The sequence below is a fragment of the Octodon degus genome, unplaced genomic scaffold, assembly GCF_000260255.1.
Source record: "Octodon degus isolate 3935 unplaced genomic scaffold, OctDeg1.0 scaffold00143, whole genome shotgun sequence".
Classification (NCBI taxonomy): Eukaryota; Metazoa; Chordata; class Mammalia; order Rodentia; family Octodontidae; genus Octodon; species Octodon degus.
This window is the reverse complement of record NW_004524719.1, coordinates 4,012,791-4,018,709: the sequence shown is the minus strand read 5'-3', so window position 1 is coordinate 4,018,709 and position 5,919 is coordinate 4,012,791. Positions and strand designations below refer to the sequence as shown.

At 37.0% G+C, this 5,919-nt stretch overlaps 1 protein-coding gene across 1 annotated transcript in view; it reads left to right on the top strand.

Annotated features, from left to right (window-relative positions):
* The window catches only part of Cdh12 (cadherin 12), a 357,222-nt gene that overhangs the window by 152,578 nt on the left and 198,725 nt on the right, over positions 1-5,919 (top strand). The window lies entirely within an intron of this gene.

Sequence of the window (5,919 nt, the reverse complement as noted above, 5' to 3'; positions counted from 1 at the left end):
TAAGAATGTTTTATATATCCAGAGAAAAAATATTACAATTTAAGGAATGATCCATACAACTCATGACACAAGTTTCTTCAAATTGAAAATTAAAATGTGGATTTTGCCACGTCAGGATTAGCAAGAGATATGAAAAATGTTGAAAGTGTTAACTACCTACTCGTATGAATTAATATAATGAACAAGGAAATACATGATGCCAAATATATGTCTAAACGTGTTCAGATTGTTCTTTGAAATATGAAGTCTGTCTTTGCTCACCCCAAATTTCTTCCATCATCTCTTATTTCTTTTATCTTTTGCTCTAACACTGAAGTATTCTTCAACATATTGTACCCCTAATTCATGTTAGTCATGACTGACGTTTCTTAGAATAACCCTGCTTCCTTCTCTTTATTGTCAGTTCTGGGTCCTGCTTTTGCTGTTCCTTTGAAAACCCCTGGGCTGGAAAGATAGCTCAGCAGTCTAAAGCACCTGCTTAGGCAAGCTTAGGTAAGCTCAGGGACCCACTGTGGTTAGATCTCCGGCACCACATGCCATGCCAGCCTTGCCTCAGAGTGGACTGAGCTGGCCACACACACATACACACAAAAAAAAGGAAAGAAAAGAAAAGAAAACCCCTCAGACCTCAGAATATTTGAAACGCAGTAACTGAATTTTGAGGTGATCAACATCAAAATGAAGGAATTAGTCATCACTTTACAGAATATTTGCCATTCATACTGAAGGTAGAAGGAAGAATGTTCGAAAGCATTTTAAGCTATGGTGTCAGTATTACCACCGAGTGTTGGAACACAGTCTTGAACCCCCCAGTCAGTTTCTCTCAGCACAGTATCTGCTGGGGTTTCAGATAAATTATACATGCAGAAGAAGGACACATGAATATGCTAATGAGTTCCACTTGTGCCACTAACTTTTCATAAGTCATTGAAAGATTTGTATTATTGTCTGTTTCTTTTTTTGTGAGAATCTTTTGGTTCATATCTTGTACTCTGGGTAACATCTTGAGGTTAGCAGTATACAGCTCAGTAAATACCGTTATTCTCTTATTCTACTATGAAATTTAGTTTTTTGTTTTTCACAAAAATGATAAATGAATACAGTTACATTTTTTCATCATCTCATAGTCACTATTACCAATGAATACTGATTTCATAATTTCACTTTCAAACCACTGAATCATTGACCAGTTATTTCTGCTCCATAGTACAATTATAGCAATTTGCTCCACACACACTGGGATATCTATCTATCTATCTATCTATCTATCTATCTATCTATCTGTCTGTCTGTCTATGTATCTATCTATCATCTCAGTACTTTTTGCTTTTCATCCATGATTCTACATGCTCTCTTACAGTTTATGAGTAATCGTTATCATTGCTCCTTTGTTTGTAATTTGAAAAATTTTGTCCCTTACCTGCTTGAAAATGCACCAAGTCTAGTTATGTCCACGTCCCTTCATCCTCCTTGTCATAGAAGTGATGCTTCCTGTGTGGCCCTTGTGAGGTTGTCTCAGACCTCCAACGCCTTCTCCATGTATTCTCTCAGCTAATGTTACAATTTAAAAAATACGAAACACAAAAGAAACCTGCAGAAAGTATCTACCAGCATATCTCTTATTGTACCTACAACTATACCTACGTCATCTATTCTCTCCTGATGCTGTGGTGTGACACACTTCCTTCTCTCATATATTACGTTCCAGTACTTTTCACTTTGATTCAGGGATATCATTCAGACCAATCTTTTCTGCTCTTCTGCTCCTTCCCGTGGAATCAGGGCCATGAAGTCTTCATCATAGTTCCAAAGAGTTCACTCCATTAAGCAAGATTAATAAAAGAGGCTCCATTTTGAGTCCCACCCATTGGATAGTATTTCACCTGTTATTCAACCCATTAAATGGTTCCCTTGAAAATGCTATAAGTTTCTAATATGTTTCCTGAGAGACATTTGTGCCTAAAGAAGATCAAGGGAAGGAGGGAGTATAAAGAGAGTAACACTGCAACCTGGATAAGATATTAATTGGTTTTAATCAAAAAGTCAAGATTCCTCCTTCAAACACCCACCAGTGTCTAGGAGATGGAAGTTGTTCTGTTTGTGTAAACTTCATCTGTAGAATTTAAGCCAAGTCAATAATTGTGTCACTGAATTGTCCAGGGAAGCTGCAAGTAGGACAGCCCAATTCCCAGGGCATGCCTACTCTACCCAAGGTCAACGCAGAGTGCATAAAATTGAATTGCTTTTCTCAGTTACATTCTGCTAAAGCCCTATAGCTTCCTGAGCAAAAATATGCGCAACACATCAAAGTTTCTGACATAAGATTTTTTTTTTCAAAAAAAGGTTACAGATCAATCTGAACTTTCAAGCTAGATGAAAGATTCTAACATCTAAAGAAAGATGACAAGATGTGTATTTTCATGACAAAATATAATTTAAAACCTCTTCAGATCCTCCCCCTCAAGATGCCAGAAATCATTTCTTTTTTTACCAAAAGCATATTATTGGAGTCATAATTCACTTCTAAGAAAATGAAATGGAAAGTCCGTAGAACAGAGCAGTGTGCTTTTCTGTGTGCTGCTCCTGTCTTGCTTTGGCCCCTTGTGGGGCACGCAGGTTACACATACTCATTAATGAAGCCCTGAATTTTAGGAAGCGGTGTTTAGTGATCTAAAATGTACATGATACTATATATAGCAAACTCAATTAATGATATTTCATTCCAATCTTAGCTGAAAAAACATAAAGCATGCACAGAAAAGTCTACGCAAGAAAGTTCTAAATTAGTCACAAGGGATAAATATGTGAGATATTTCTTATTACTGAAAGGGTCACTTTGTTTGATAACAGCAGTGTCTTTTAAAATGTAGCCTCTTTTGACTTTGATGATATATATTGAATTTTCAAAACCATTCTCGGTTTTTAATAGAAAAAAGAAACTCACCTCCTGAATAAGAGACTCCTTGAGTCAATAAGATAGGCACAAGATGGAGCGCTTCCATATGGTTTTTGGCAACAGTAATTAGGGGCTTTATCATTTTCTAGTCTTTCACTTACATGATGAAACGTCTATTGAGTCAATGTTTGAGAAATACAATAATTTAGAGAGAACTTGAACAGCAGTTTCCTTTAGAGCTGCGGTTGACTATAATCATGATGCTTCAAAAATGGTCTCGTTTCCATCCTCGAGAAAAAAAGCTATAAAATGGATTTGTGCTTTGCAGGGAGATTCCACATGTATTAAAGAAATGTGAAGCTGGCCCTGGGTAGCAATTGGGGTTGGATCCTCCAGTCTGACCTGCTCTACGAATATAGCCATTTCTTTGAGTCATGTAATAGTTTTAATTTTATTTTGCCTATTTGTATATTGCTTTTAGTTTTGTTACAGTGAGCAGAGATAACTGAATTCCTTTCTTTAACAAATTTATTTATTTATTGGGTACAGGGTCTCACTATAGAGAGCTTGGACTCGTAGTGATCCTCCTGTCTCAGCCTCCCCAGCACTGGGATTATTGGCATGTACCACCATGCCCAGTTTCATGTCTGACACCGTGCCTGGTGTTCCAGGGCTTCATAGGATGCAGTACTGGGTATTGAACTCTTTCCTTGGGCTTGCCTCGCAAGCACCTAGAGCACAAAGCTACCTCCCCAGCCTGATAAATAAATTCTTGATCAAATTTAGTATAGTGTATTCTTCTGGAAGAAATACACTGTTATATTGTATTGTATATTTTTTCTGGCTAAGACATAGTCTTAGCCAGAAAAAAGCATCATTAATTAAGATATACTGAGTATGAACTTCTAAATAGTACAGTCATTTATATTATGAATGGAAAATTCTGAGAAGAGTTAGCATTACTAAAGTCTACATAAAAATGGATGCATTTGAATAATTTTCTTAATAAATGTTCAAAGCAATTTTTCACATTGCCTGCCAACTTAAGCCACATAAAGTTCTATCTCCAAAGTATGACAAAAAGAAAAAAAGAAGATCTCTTCCCACTTCCTGAAATAACATCTCCAGAAACATGATTGGACACAATGGGATGGGTAAAATATTGTTCATCTTAGCAGATTTAGTGTTTTTTTGTTTTTTTTTTCTGTTGAAGCTGTTGCTGTTATTGATTGTGCGAGAGTGAATGAGGGCTTCATCCATGCTGAGCTGGCCATTGCCTGCAGAGCAGCACCCTTGCCCTACTAGCTCAAGCTTGGAATTAAAATCTGGGAAGCACAAAGTTGCAAAGGAATGTCTTACAGCTGAGCACTCGGTCCTTATCTTCATTCACCTGACCACCTGTTTCTTCCGGTTCGCCAAAGACATGCGAGGGCTGGTGAAAATCCCATCTTCCAGCATTTCTGCTCTGAAGTTTCAACCAGCATGAGGATTAGTACAGTTATTACAGTACCCAGATTGACTGTCTTAAGCAGGAATATGAAATTTATAGAGAAGGCAGCAAACTGACAATTCTTCTCTGGCAAGTCACAGTTCTTAACCCAGTCCACTGTGACAGTAAGAGTTTTTTATCTGCTTCTTCCAACAAATAGCCATAGGTCATTAGTTCTTGAAGAAGAGAAAATTTTTTTCACTCCTGTCATAGATTTTAAAGTATTTTTTAAAGATTTGATCTAAAAATCCATTTAAGACACTAAAGCTCAGAATTGGAGTAAAAACAGGAGCACTGTCAGGGTGCTTAAAATTTACACTAAGAATCTACATGACTTAAAACTATCTATTGGAAGTGTAATTAAAAGTTATTGAAGGAATAATTATAGCATTATCAAATGATAAACAACAAATCTATGGATTGCCAGAAGGACTGCCACTTTTTTTTGCACAGATTCACTGAAGATACTAGAGATCTTCTAACTAGAGAAAGACACTAGAGATATCTAGAGTTATAAAGGTTCTTTAGGGCATTTAAAGAGGTGGCTGGAAGGCTGTATTATGTAGCTTTGCCTTCATGCAAAATGAAAGCTCTATGGCTAAGACCTGAAAGAAGCTGCTAAGGAGAAGGAGGAGGATGGGCTTAGAAATTCAGAGAAATATCTCAGGTCAATGTAATCAATATGCAACTGTGAAATGCTTCGAGTTTAAACTGTTCGTATGTTCATATAAATATTAGAAACTGCTTATCAAATGTCTTCCACCAAAAGACTCAAACTGAGTACAGATTTGAATTAGGCTGTTTGGAATGTGCTTTCCAGTGTCAAAGATCTGCAATGTACTTAGCATAATATAGCTTACTTTTCAACTTTTTAAACAAGTTTTAGTGGTTCAGTGTGGTCGATATCATACTACAGCTATTTTTAAATTGTGCCTTAAAATGTGTCATCTATATGTTATGGATTAAATTAAAACTTTACAGCGTTAAGAACAAAATTAAGGGCCTGTCAAATAGCTCAGCATATTAAAGCTCCTGCAAGCAGGCGCAGGGGCTGGGGTTCAATCTCTGGAACTGCTGTGCCAGCCCCGCCCCCGGAGGCATGCTGTGAGGGCATCTGAGACTGGGTGTAGGGGCGTGCCTGTAATCCCAGCTCTTGGGAAGCTGTAAACAGGCGGATCAAGTTTAAACTGCTCAAATGTTCATATAAATGTCAGAAACTGCTTATCAAATGTCTTCCACCAAAAGACTCAACTGAGTACAGATTTGAATTAGGCTGTTCAGAATGTGCTTTCCAAAACAGGTGGATACAAGTCCAATCTAGTAGCGATACTCTGAACACCTTATAGACCTTTCTCTAAAATACAAACAACAGCAACAACAACAATAAAAACCCAAAATTAAGTATTGCAGTGTCAATGCTGAAAATACAAAGTACAAATTCTTACATATGTGCCTACTCATTTTTTTTTTTTTTTTAAGAGCAGAATGTATTTATGGAGAGAAAGAAATCTCATGTCCAAGAGAAAGACAGGAG